Source organism: Mastomys coucha, unplaced genomic scaffold (assembly GCF_008632895.1).
Source record: "Mastomys coucha isolate ucsf_1 unplaced genomic scaffold, UCSF_Mcou_1 pScaffold16, whole genome shotgun sequence".
Classification (NCBI taxonomy): domain Eukaryota; kingdom Metazoa; phylum Chordata; class Mammalia; order Rodentia; family Muridae; genus Mastomys; species Mastomys coucha.
This window is the reverse complement of record NW_022196898.1, coordinates 32,958,909-32,971,721: the sequence shown is the minus strand read 5'-3', so window position 1 is coordinate 32,971,721 and position 12,813 is coordinate 32,958,909. Positions and strand designations below refer to the sequence as shown.

Sequence of the window (12,813 nt, the reverse complement as noted above, 5' to 3'; positions counted from 1 at the left end):
GAAAATTTTCATCACCTGCAGCATTTGATTGTGATAGATATTCGATCCTCACAACTCCTCCCTTTCCCACTGGCCCATGTGGTGGGTTTTTCTTTGGTTGGTTTGTGTATTGGAGTCTGCTTCTCAGGCAGCGCTGAAAGTTATGCCAGGAACTGATGTATGCACGCACACTTGCAGAATGAGGGGTGTTCCCCCAACCTGCCTGCCACAGGTATCTTTTGCACATTTCCAAAGAACTACAGGGGAGTTCCTCATGAAGTCAGTCCTTGGCACAGTACTCCTCACCCAGTAAATGTCAGCTATTGCTATTATTTTTAAATCCTTTTTATTTTTAAAAAGCTACCACTTTTGGTTCTGTGATGAGTCCAAACAGATAGTTCGAAGCTTATGTGAGCTAAGTTCACATATGAATATACGTTCATATCTCGAAAGCAAATGTCTTTTTAAAGAGCTAGGAGTCAACCTGTGAGATGCCCGGGGCTGTCACAGCCATCTTTAAAAGTTGGCTAGGAAGAGAGAGTTGGCACTAATAGTCAGAATGGAAACAAGTGATTGCAGATCCACTCAGCAAAATCCAGACCAAGCCAAAACCCACACTGAAACAAAGTAAGTATTTCCTGTCAGTGTTGGTCATTAACTGCTGCTTCACTTTCTTGGTCATAAAAATTGGAAAGCAAGCCCCAGACTCGAGCCTGGCTGCAGATCCAGTGTCCTGTGAGAACTCTTTTCCTTTTCCTCTTCCTTTTCTTTTCCTTTCCCTTTTTCTTTTCTCTCTTTTCTTTCCTTCCTTTCTTCCTTCCTTCCTTCCTTCCTTCTTTCCTTCCTTCCTTCCTTCCTTCCTTCTTTCCTTCCTTCCTTCCTTCCTTCCTTCCTTTTTTCCTTGTTTTCTTTCAATTGGAGGATTACAATCTGTAAAATTAAACGCTAATTTTTTTTCTAAAATCAGACTGTGTAACTCTGACCTAGTCCTAGAGAAATACCGTGGTTTATATGTACAGATTTCTATAAAGACTTGGTAATTATTCAGACTTTGTAACTCTGACCTAGTCCTAGAGAAATACCGTGGTTTATATGTACAGATTTCTGTAAAGACTTGGTAGTTATGTTGCTCAGAAGGGGATTTTCCTCAGTCAGAGGCCTCAAGGTCATTTGTAATATCATATTCACCCTTGTGTTCAGAAGCTCCCACGGACTGTGTGGCCTGCAGTTGGATCCCCTCTCTCACTCTTCAGGTGTGGCGCTGCTCATAGCTGGAGGAAAGCAGAGATACCTGGACTTGTTCTCAAGTCAGCTCTAGAGAGGCAGTCAACCCTCATCAGAGGCAGCTCAGGGATTTATTTAAGGACAATGGGGAGGTACTGAAGGAAGGACTCAGTCAGCCAGAGCACTTGGTACTCTCGTAGAGGACCTGGGTTTGGTTCCCAGCTCTTAAATGGCAACTAAAACCATCTGAACCCCTTGTACCTAAGGACCCGGTGCTCTCTTTTGACCTCTCTGGGCACTGCATGCATGTGGCACACATTTAGATATGCAGGGCAACACCTGTACACATAAAGTTTTTAAAAATGAATCTTAAAGACAAGGAGAGAGCTCAGTCACCATAGTTTTCTTCATTGTGACAAATGCCATGACTGAAGAAGAAAATGTAAAGTCTCTCAGGGGAAGTCAAGGCAGGAACTGAGGCAGAAATCACTGAAGGAGGAAGGCTACTTGGTCACTCACTCCTGCTTTTGCTCAGCTAGCTTTCTTATACAACCCAGCACCACCTGCCTAGGGATGGTCATATTGGGTTGGACCATCACACATCCATCATAAATCAAGACTGCGCCCCCACAGACATGCCCGTAGGCCAGTCCAATGGAGGCAGTGCTTCCAGACAGAAGGAAGAAGTTGTTCCTTCCCAGGTGGGTCAAGTTGACAAGATCATACTAGTCAAAACATTAGTCCCTGACCAGAATGGATGATTCCCTTACTGTTTGAAACCCTGAGGCTAGGATGAGGAAAGAGGGGAATTGGGGGTGCTAAGAGTTTAAGGTAAGCTGCTGTGCACTGTTTGTCAGAAGGCAAGGCACTCCCCCCTCCTCCAGACAAATGCTACAAGACAGGAGCACTAGAACAGGGGACCATAGAGTGTGTTGATGGCTAGGATTCCCATGACCCAGGCTTTGCCCTAAAGCATCCAAGAGCTGCTACACCAGAATGGACATCTTTGTAGCAGGTGACTGTGTGAGCAGACGGAGGATCATAGGCCACGTTCCTTGATACCATCATCTAAGTTCCCATACTGTGGGAAAAGCAAAGAGGGAGACCCTCAAAAATAGCTGAAATTAAAAAAGTTAAAAAATCTGTGGTTAAGTCTCCAGATCTGGGACTTAAAAATGGAAAATAAGTTGATGTAGAAAATAAGCTTATGTTCTTTGACAAAAGTAACTTTATAGACTGATGACAAGGAGATTGTTTTGGTATGAAATATAAAAATGAAGTTCCATTTTCCATGATCAGGCCACTGTGCACACTGTGGGATGTGGATGTGTGTGATGAGGTTTTGTCACACCAGAGATCCAGAATGAAAAGCAGAGGGCCGAGTCACCTGGATAATCACCCGAGGTGGCATCTGAAGCTGGTGGAAGATAGGATTGGCTTGCTTTATTTATTTATTTATTTATTTATTTATTTATTTATTTATTATTTGTATTGTTTTGTTTCTGATGCCAAACATGGAACCCAGGGCCTAGTTCGTGATAGGCAAGACCTCCACTCCTATCCCATTGACTGGGTTTGTTGATGATAGTGGGCTTATTTTTGACATTATTTTATTTCTTTTTAATTATGTGTATGGGGGCAGGGGGTCTATGAACACAGCAGCCCTGGGATGCTAGAAGAGGGCATTAGATATCCTGGGGCTGAAGTTACAGGCTGTGAGCCACCCAGCATGGATGCCAGGAACTGAACTCTGATCTTGTAAAAGCAGAGGCCCTCTGAAAGGATGAACCGCTTGCTTCCCCAATGTGTTTGCTTCTTTGGTTTTTGGAGATGGGCTCTTGTCATGTGTCTCCAGCTGGATCCTTGCTCCTTATTAACCCAGGCTGGCCTGGAACCTACAGCAATCCTGCCTCTTTCTAGCTGTGGGGTACAGAGATTACAAGTCACCTACAGGATCACAGTTGTAAAGTCTTCAGGGGCAGCTTACCCAATGCATGGGCTGTGGCTGAGAGCCTCAGTGGCAGCTAAAGTTGTCCCCATGAACTTTACCTTCAGAAGCCATAGGTGGCAGTGAACAATTGACACAGCCAGAGGGTGGACCTGACCCCGTCGTTCAAGGTCTGTATTGTGCAGTTGTACCAGGGCTAGTCACCCAGGGCCGTGAGGGTGAAGCTCAACACTGGGAGTAGAGAGTCAAGTTGTTTGGTACAGAGGTAGCCTGCCTGCCGGCATGCTGTGGGAGATGAGACTCACAGAGCAACCCCCATGAGCAGGAGATGGGGGAAGAACCCAGAAGTGTCGGGGGCGGGGAGGGGGACAAAAGCAGGCGGAAGAGAGGAAGAGGAGAAAGCATTAGCTGCACTTGGGGATTTCTGATGCCAGCGGAAGCAAAAGCCACAGATGCAGAAAGAGGAACTCGGGCTTCAGAAAGGTCCTCTTCAATTGCCTTCCCACCCCCGCGGAGCAGCCATACTGGGGGAATGAGTAAAAGGAATGCCCAGGATGCAATGTTCTGTTTAATAGAACATTGCCTAGGTTGGATGGGAAGAGAAATGAATGCAGTGTTCACCCCCTTTGGTGTTGAAAAGGGGCCTGAGTCTTCTACTCAACTTTGGAGCTCATACTTGAAAAGTAGGGTGGGCGGGATTGAAAACCTTTTGTGTCATGTTCATGTGGAAAGGGAGGAGAGCAACATTAAAACTGAGTCTTCTAAGAAGTTATTGTATCAAGAACTTAATTCATGGCCTTACTTAAGTGGTGGCGCACACCTTTCATCCCAGCACTTGGGAGGCAGAGGCAGAGGCAGGCAGCTGGATTTCTGAGTTCGAGGCCAGCCTGGTCTACAGAGTGAGTTTCAGGACAGCCAGGGCTACACAGAGAAACCCTGTCTTGAAAAAGCAAAACAAACAACAACAACAACAAAAAACCCTTAATTCATGTTCAAGGCATGTCATAAAGATGAAGGGTTGCATCTCTACCTGCAGCTGTCAGATTGATGGTAGAACATGAGGACGAGGACATCACTGTCAAGTGGCCAGCTGCTATTTAAAAGATATTCACTAAGAGCTAATGCAATGCTGTGAGCCGTACCCCGTTTGCAAAAGTAGGCATAGATCGCCACTGTGTTAAAATATGCCCATCGAGCCAGTATGAGAACTGTCACGGCCAAGACTTGATACTTTTTTACATGTCATAAGTTACGGCGAAATATGCATAATGTAAAATGTGTCACCCTGACTGTCCTATTGGGCACAGCTCAATGGCATCAGGTATAGTCACTGGCACCTTCCAATCTTCAGAAACATTCTCGTCTTCTCCAGCTGAAGCTTTTGTGCTCATCAAAAATAGCTCGCAGGGCCTGGCATGGTGGCTTAGCAGTCAAGAGCACTTGCTGCTCTTCCAGAGGACAGGGATTCAAGTTCCTACCACCCACACAGTAGTTCTCAGCTACCTTAACATTCTCAACTCCAATTCCACTAGGTCCAGTGCCCTCTTCTGCCCTCTGTGGGCACCAGGCATGCATGTGGTACTCATACGTACATGTAAGCGAAACCCTCAAGCACATAAAATAATAAAATATAAACATTCAAATTAAGAAAAGCTAGCCATTAGCTTTCCGCAGCTGCTGCCAATGACCTTTCCACTTTCTCTATCTGTGAATTAACTAAGTTCCTTCCATAAATGGCATTATGTAATGTTTGTTCTTTGGAACTGGTTACTTTAGCATACAGATCACCTATGCTGTGAGAACATGTCAACATTTCCGTTTTAAGGCAGAACGAGACTGTACTTTTGGAGGGAAATACATGATATACAAATCTTTCTTTTAACAATTATTCGTCTCACACTCGCTCCTCTCTAGGCTTGGGGAGTTTTGTGGCGAGGCGGGTGGAGACCGGAGAAGCCGAGACAAGTGTGTTAGAGACACAGCAGGGCAGTGCACGTACTTCTCACAGTGTTAGGGCAGCCTGCACCAGCCTGTCCAATCTCAAGCCAGACAAGATTCCAATACAGAGAGGTGAGGTGGGCACAGGTCCCGCCCCCGACAGGAGGAACTATTGGCAATTGGAGGCTGCTGGGAGGGAGGAAGGGAAGGAAGGAGAAGTAGGGAGGAAAGGAGAGAGAGAGAGAGAGAGAGAGAGAGAGAGAATTTTTTTAAAGGTGAGGCCCTTAGTAGGTCATGCTCCAGTGGATGAGTGCACCCTAGAGTATATGGGTTGCATAAATTAGAGTTGATGAGGTTTTTGTTTTTTTTTTTTTTTAAAGGAAGAAGATACAAGGTTGGGTAGGTAGGGTCAGGGGTGGATCTGAGAGGAATTGGGAGAATAAATAGGATTCAAATACATTGTATGAAATTTTCAAAGAATTTATTAAAAGTTTATGTCTCTGTGTACTGGTTCATACCTTATCAAAGCTCTCAGATGATTACTGTGAGTTCAAGGCCTGATCAATAGTGTGAGACTCTATGTTAAAAAAAAAGTAAACTCTTTAAACTCAAAACATATGTATTCGTGTTATGTTTTAAGTTGGCGGAGCAGTGAGCAGGTCTATTGGGATTCACGAATCCTTGCAAAGGAGGCTAGAGGCAGCCTTTGGGTTATGGTTTGCTCCTGGCAATTGGGCCATTTTCCTGGTTTTCATTTTGTTTTATTGTTGTTTGAGATGAAATTTCAAGGTATTGCCCAAGCTAGTTTTGAGCTTTCTGAGCTCAAGCCATCTATCTGCCTGGGTCAGCCTTCTGAGTACCTGGAGCTGCAGCACTTGTGGCTGTACCTGGCTAGGGAGTTCTTTCAATCTCAGTGACAAGACACTAAATCCAGACACTTTTGCTGGTAAGTGAGATGGGATACCTTTGTCTCGCCTGTCCAACAGCATGGTTATGTTTTCCCCCAGCCTTGAATGAAATTTTGCGTGGAGGTAGTCAAGAGATAGTTATTGATCACCAGTGTGTATGTGCCTGTGACTCTGCCCCTCACTTCCAGTCTGAAACCTGTCTTCTAGAGTAACACTTGGTTGTGGAATGGCTGCCTAGCACACCCAAGGACCTGGGCTCCATCTCCAGCGCTCTGTCCTGAGGGAGAAAACCCAAGTGATACAGTCTCCATTTCTCCTCTTAGTAGCCCTTTGCTTTTTAGGGAAACCAAAAATAGTACCAAGGATTTATAAAAGCAGGGGGATATTAGATTTTAGGTGCTTTGAAATAAGTTTTCTACAAATGCCATTACTTAACATTTGGTAATGGGTTAGCTGTAGCTTGTCTTTCATGATGTATGTGTGTCTGTCTGTCTGTCTCTCTCTCTCTCACGTGTGTGTATGTGAGTGTGTGTGTGAGTGTGTGTGTGAGTATGTGTATGTGAGTGTGAGTGTATGTGTATGTGTGTGAGTGTGTGTGAGTGTGTATGAGTGTGTGTGTGAGTGTGTGTGTGTGAATGTGTATATATATGTGTGTGTGTATGAGTATGTGTATGTGAGTGTGTGTGAGTGTGTGTGTGAGTGTATGAGTGTGTGTGTGAGTGTGTGTGTGGTTGTGTGTATGTGAGTGTGTGTGAGTATGTTGTGAGAGTGTGTGTGTATGTGTATGTGAGTGTGTGTGAGTGTGAGTGTGTGTATGTGAGTGTGTGTGAGTGTGCGTGAGTGTGTGTGTGAGTGTGTGTATATGTGTGTATGTGAGTGTGTGTGTGTGTGTGTGTGTGTGTATATCACCAGTTCTCTGCCCTCTGTGGTCTCTTACCCTCACAGGACCGTGGTTAGGTTGATCCTGCACTTCCGTTCCGCTAAGTGATTTCCGTTCTGCTGTGAAGAGATGCCTTCGCCCACACAGTTGCTGCAGGAGTTCTCACGGGTTTTCTATCAACCCACCCCAAGTTATTTATATCACTTTAGCTTTGAAATCTGGTAGTTGCGTCTGTAAACTACTTAAAAACAAAACTCACCCAGGGTTTCCCAGAAGAGGCTCTGGATTAGAGACACCAGTGTGAGAAGAATATAGGTTCAGGTGCGGCTGCTGGCTTCAACTTCTACCCTACAAGTTCCCACTATTATCATCTATCCCTCTGTCACCTTAGCTTTATCTGGTCTCATCTTAAAAATCAGTCCAGATGAAGTCAAACTGGTTCTTCATGGTTCAGACAGTATGGCCCAATGGTTGGGGGGGGGGAGGCCTGTTAAGCTTCATTTTTCAAAGCAAATTCAATTTTATATTCCTGAGCGATTGCTACTGGTTTGCCCATTTGTTCAGAAATATTCTCCAAAATATGCATGAAAACTAAACGGAAACAAGGGCATTCAAGCATCCCAAGAGTAAGGCCACCATCAGAACCATCTTACAGGTTACTGATGCTCATGTGCTCTCCCTACATGACCCCTGTACACAGGGGTCCTTACAGCTCAGTGGGTAGGCATTTGCCTGACATAAGCAAAGCCCTAGGTTCCATCTCCAGCACCAGAAAAATAAAAGTTAAAAAAAAAAAAAAGGCAAGAGGAAAGGAAGGAAGCAAAAGAGCAATGAACTCGATTTGAAGGACACAGATGAGAGAGTAGTGAAGCCTGCCTAGGTCAGTACAGACGAGTGGACCGTCACATCTGCCTTAGAAGGACATTGACTTCTTCTGAGAGCTGCACAAGGCTTTACCAGGTAAGATAGCTGGCCTCTGGCACTCACCACTTGTGCAATTATGAAGTCTATGCTTACATATCTAGCTTCACCACTGTGCTGTTCTTGGAGATAGATATAGATATAGATATATACATTAGGGAAGCTTGATGTAGTGTATAACTATGTTTATATTAATTGTAATATAATTATATTATGTTTGTATTAATATAAACATAACTGTTTGTATTGTGAATATAAGAAAGAAATGGGCAGTTACTGCATGTAGACAAATCAGCACAGCAGGAACATGAAACTGTCAGGTGTAGCGGATGTTCAAGGAAGACAGTTCATTCCTGGTGTTTGAGGTGGCTGCGGGGAGGGCTAGGGATAGCGCAGCACTCTAGAACTGTGCTCTAGAATCCGTGTAGAAAGCCCTAGAGGCTCTGCTGCAACTTTGGACTTTATTTTGAGGTACCAGGGATGCGTTCAGAGTTTTAAAACAGGGAGGATCAGTCTGTATTTTAGAGGGATGTATGGTACCAGGATCAGGGCCGACTGCAAAAAGGGGATGTTGGAGGTTCCCATTAGCTCTTCTGTGAGTGAAAAGAGGAAGGCCAGATACTGAAGAGAAAACTCAGTCTTGTCATTAGAATTAAGACAGTAGAAAGAGTTGAAAGTCACCAGATTTCTACTGTGGGCTTGAACGCTGTACAAGAAGCCAAAGTAGGAGAAATAAGAAGAGAATCAGTTTGTGGAAAGGAGGAGTTATTGAAACAAGTATGAGTATTCTGAGTTTGAGGAGCCGACCTTTACCAGGGAGAGCCATTGTGTTAGCTGTAAAATCAAGCCCAGAGCCAGGCACTGGTGGCGCACGCCTTTAATCCCAGCACTTGGGAGGCAGAGGCAGGCGGATTTCTGAGTTCCAGGCCAGCCTGGTCTACAGAGTGAGTTCCAGGACAGTCAGGGCTACACAGAGAAACCCTGTCTCAAAAAACAAAAACAAAAACAAAAAAAAACAACAACAAAATAAATCAAGCCTAGAAAAGAATTTGGAGTCAGAAAAAAAGTTTGAGGTGAGATCCTTGGAGCCATTTGATCAGCTAAGAGACACAGAGAGAGAACATGGCAGAGGAGAGAGACAAGGATGGAAACTGAGGTTGGCAGAGGAGAGAAACAAAGATGGAAATTAAGGTTCTGTGGTGGTTTGGATGAGAATGGTTCCCACAGGCTCATATGTTTGAATGCTTGGTCCCCAGCTTGTGAAACTGTTTGGGAAGGGTTTGGAGGCGTGGCCTTGTTGGAGGAGGTGTGTCATTAGGGGTGGGTGTTGAGGTTTATAAAGTCCATGCCAGGTCCAGTCTCTGTCTCTGCCTCTCTCTACCTGCAAAGTGTGGATCAAATGTAAGCTCTCGACTACTGCTCTAGCACCATGCCTGCCTGCCTGCTGCCATGCTCCTGCTGTGATGGTCATGAACTCTCACCCTCTGAACTGAAAGCACACCCCCATTTAAATGCTACCCTTATAAGTTGCCTTCTCAATGTTCAATGCCTTTTTCTTTCTTAGAAAAATTATCTAAACCCAACAGGCCCTTGCAAGTGGAGATGACACAATTTCAGAAGTCCGTTGTGTTCTGGCACTGCCAGAGGTAAGCTGGCCCTCGAATTCAGGAGTGTTTCCCTGGGAGTCGAGAGATTTGTAACTGTAGCTGTAAGGAATAGGAACACTTCTGTAGACTCAGCTCACCTGGGTGTTCATCAGCAGGCCTTGAGATGTCTGTGCAAGTCCTTAGGCACGGGGATAGCACAATACGCAGCAAAGGAAATGCTTGCCTAAGCAGCCCACAATGGCAGTTGTGAAATGCTGTCATTGTTCCAAAACATGCTGGGATGCTAATGAGCTAGGTAGTTTCCAGTGGTGACAGAGGAAGGGGAATACTGGAAGAGTGTGTGAAGCCAAGCTTGAACACAGTACAGCCTGGCATGTGACCCTGGGAAAGTCTGTTAATTCAAGCAGGGGTAGCCATCTGTGAAGTTCCTGGTGGAGAGGAAGAGGTGAAATGTCAGGAGTTGGGCATTGGGTAATGGCCACAGTAGAGTACTTGCTGTGTGCATCTGTAACCTCAGCCCTGGGAGGTGGAGATAGACAGATGCCTGCATTTGCTGGCCAATCAGCCTGGCTGAATCAGTTAGCTCTAGGTTCACTGAGAGACGCTGTCTAGAATAAAGTAAAAGTGTGACTGATAGAGGAAGACATCCGAGGTCAACCTCTGACTGACATGCGTGCACATTCACACTCCTCATGCATAAGTACACATGCACGTGAACACATAGCACACATACACACCAACATGCACAAGTATGCACACACACACACACACACACACACACACATATACACCTCTCTGTCTCTCAATAATTAAAAGTTGAAGAATATAAAACCTTAATGAAAAGAATGATGGAGAAAACAAAATCAACATTGAACATCATTTTATTCAAATAAACAAATCAGAGGCCATTGTAGAGAAACCATTAAAGATAAGATAACAGTTATTTACCTGTGTTCAGGATGGGCTTTCTGGAGCAGGTGGAACAGAAGCGATGGGCAGACTTCAGATGGGCCGAGGAAGGAGGGGAGGGGGGACTGAAGGTAGGAGAACACAAAAGAGCAAGCTTGTCTGTAAAGTGGAGAGAGCATTGGAATGACAGAGTGAGTGAGCATTTTGCCAAATTGGCCATTTAAAACAAAACAAAAAACCCAAAAATCCATAGTTGCACAATTAATTGTATCGCCATGTCGGCTGGTGGCAACTGCATCATTTTGGCCGCTCCAGCTACCAACCTAATAGTCAGTCTTGGCTTCCCCACCTTTCATCTGCCAGCTCTTTTTGTTCTCTTGTCAATTTTTTAAAAATTGTCTTAGAAATTGCTGTTGACTGTTGTGTTTGTTTGGTGTGTATTTCTGTGTATGATATGAGTGTGGTATGTGTGGGGCGGCACAGCACTCGGCAGGGGTCAGAACACAAGTATGGCTTCCATTCTCTGGTTCCCCTGTTAAGTGAGTTCCCGGTATTGAACTCAGTTCATCAGGCTTTCGTGGCAAGCTCTTTTCCCCTCTGAGCTATCTTGCTGCACTTATACTGATCAAAACCTTCTGTCTCCTTTTAGGACACGTTTGGAACCTGACTGCCTCTCAGCCCCTCCACCGCTAATGGCTGGCACAAGCCACCACAACTGCTGGTCTGGATTGCTCCACGGGCCTCCTCCCTGGATTGTTAATGGCCTCCCTTGCCTTCAACAGTGGCACACCAGCCAGATGGAGCCTCATCGAGTGTACAGCAGATCACGTCACCCTGTTAAAACCCTGTCGTGACCGCTTAAATGATTGCAGAGTAAAGGTCAGCGCGTCTGCTGTGGCCTCGGGGTGCTGACACCCTGCACCTGTTCTTCTCTGACCTTATCTCCAGTACTCTCCATTACTCAGCTCCAGTCACACTGGCCTCACAAAGCACCCTCCTGTTCCAAGGTCTCAGCTGTGCTCTGCCGAGACTGCTCTTGTCCCAGAGAGCTGTGAGGTAACGTTTGCTCACATGCCGTCTTTTTATTGAAGCCTGCCTTTGCCTTGCCGCTGAAACTTGTGCCTGTCCCTACTTACCACTTCCACCACCTCAGCCACTTTCTCCTACAAGGACAATCATGTCTATGGAAGGCTGGCTGTTCAGTGCTCCTTCTCACTGGCTGCTGCATCGGACTTCCTTCCTTCCTTCCAGAGAATTCAACATCCTGGCTTGAGACTCATGCAGGTCCAGAAATAGACCTGCTTCTAGTCAGTGACTTTCATGGCAAATGCTGGGCACAGTGTCTGCTGTGGTCTGAATGGAAGAGGACATATCTCAAGTGGGACTTTTGTTAGATAGACTTATGTCTTGCCACTTAAGGAGGATCCATCATTAGTGTTGTACGAATTTGACTCTTTAGGATATGAAAACATCTATTAAACAGAATTAATTGTTCTCTTCTATATTATAATCTTTTGTGTTGCCTCCCCGACTTTGACATAACACCTTTGAAAACTACATAAGCCTGCTTATGACCATATATATGGTCATATACAGTGTGCATGTATATATATTTTCATTTTCTGCTAAACTTTTTTTTCATTCCCTAAAGGATTGAAATTAGCAAAATCAAAGCAATCTACCCTAAAACGTACATTAAAATCTTAACTTTCCCATTTTGCGGCTAAGCACCTCTATGCTTGGAATCTGTCTGAAGTAACATGTTGGTGGGCTATGAGTTAGCCCTGGTAGTCAGGCCTCCAGAAGGCCAGTGGATCAATGATCTCTTATCCAAGATCACCTTCAAAATGGGTTTGGGCCAGTGTGCAGCTAGCCAGGTTGTATTTATTTACTAGCTGGCACTAGCTAATAAAGTTGGGGCAAACAAGATCAAGCCGCCATCTCTCTGGCTCGCTTACATATGGAATGAGATTTAATTTGAAAATATGTAGAACCCATTTCTATAAAGCTTTGCCAACTCACCCTCTGGCATTAGCATTGAGAATTATTAATTACCACCCTGGTTCCATGTGTGCAAATGCATCTCTTTCACAGGATCTAATGAGGAAGTGTTGGATCAAGTGCATCAGATATATTCTTAAGAAATGCCAATGGTAGGTTTTAAAATCTACTAACCATAAGAAAGAAGCATAGGACTGTGTTAGGTCAATGTAGCCATTCCATAATGTCTACATATTTTTGTAACAATGTTGTATACCATAAATATATACTCTTTTTGAATAATTAAAATGTTAATTAATTTTGTTAAATGAAGGGATTCAGCACCCAAGGAAACAGTGTAGACCTTGTCAGGTGACACTGTTTTTTTGGGATGCAGAAGGGCGATCGTAGTAGCCAAGTCAGGGTTGCTCAGACACTTGTGATGATGCTGGGGACTTCAGAAGAGACTTGCTCACCTTCCATTATCTCCAAGACACTCCCAGTGCCAGGGACTAATAA

At 44.7% G+C, this 12,813-nt stretch overlaps 1 long non-coding RNA gene across 1 annotated transcript; it reads left to right on the top strand.

Moving 5' to 3' along the window:
* Window positions 1–7,521: 7,521 nt before the first annotated feature.
* LOC116093046 lies at window positions 7,522–12,037 on the top strand. Its single transcript, XR_004119601.1, has 3 exons — window positions 7,522–7,837; window positions 9,363–9,444; window positions 10,964–12,037. It is a non-coding gene; the product is annotated as an uncharacterized LOC116093046 (long non-coding RNA).
* The last annotated feature ends 776 nt before the right edge of the window (window positions 12,038–12,813 follow it).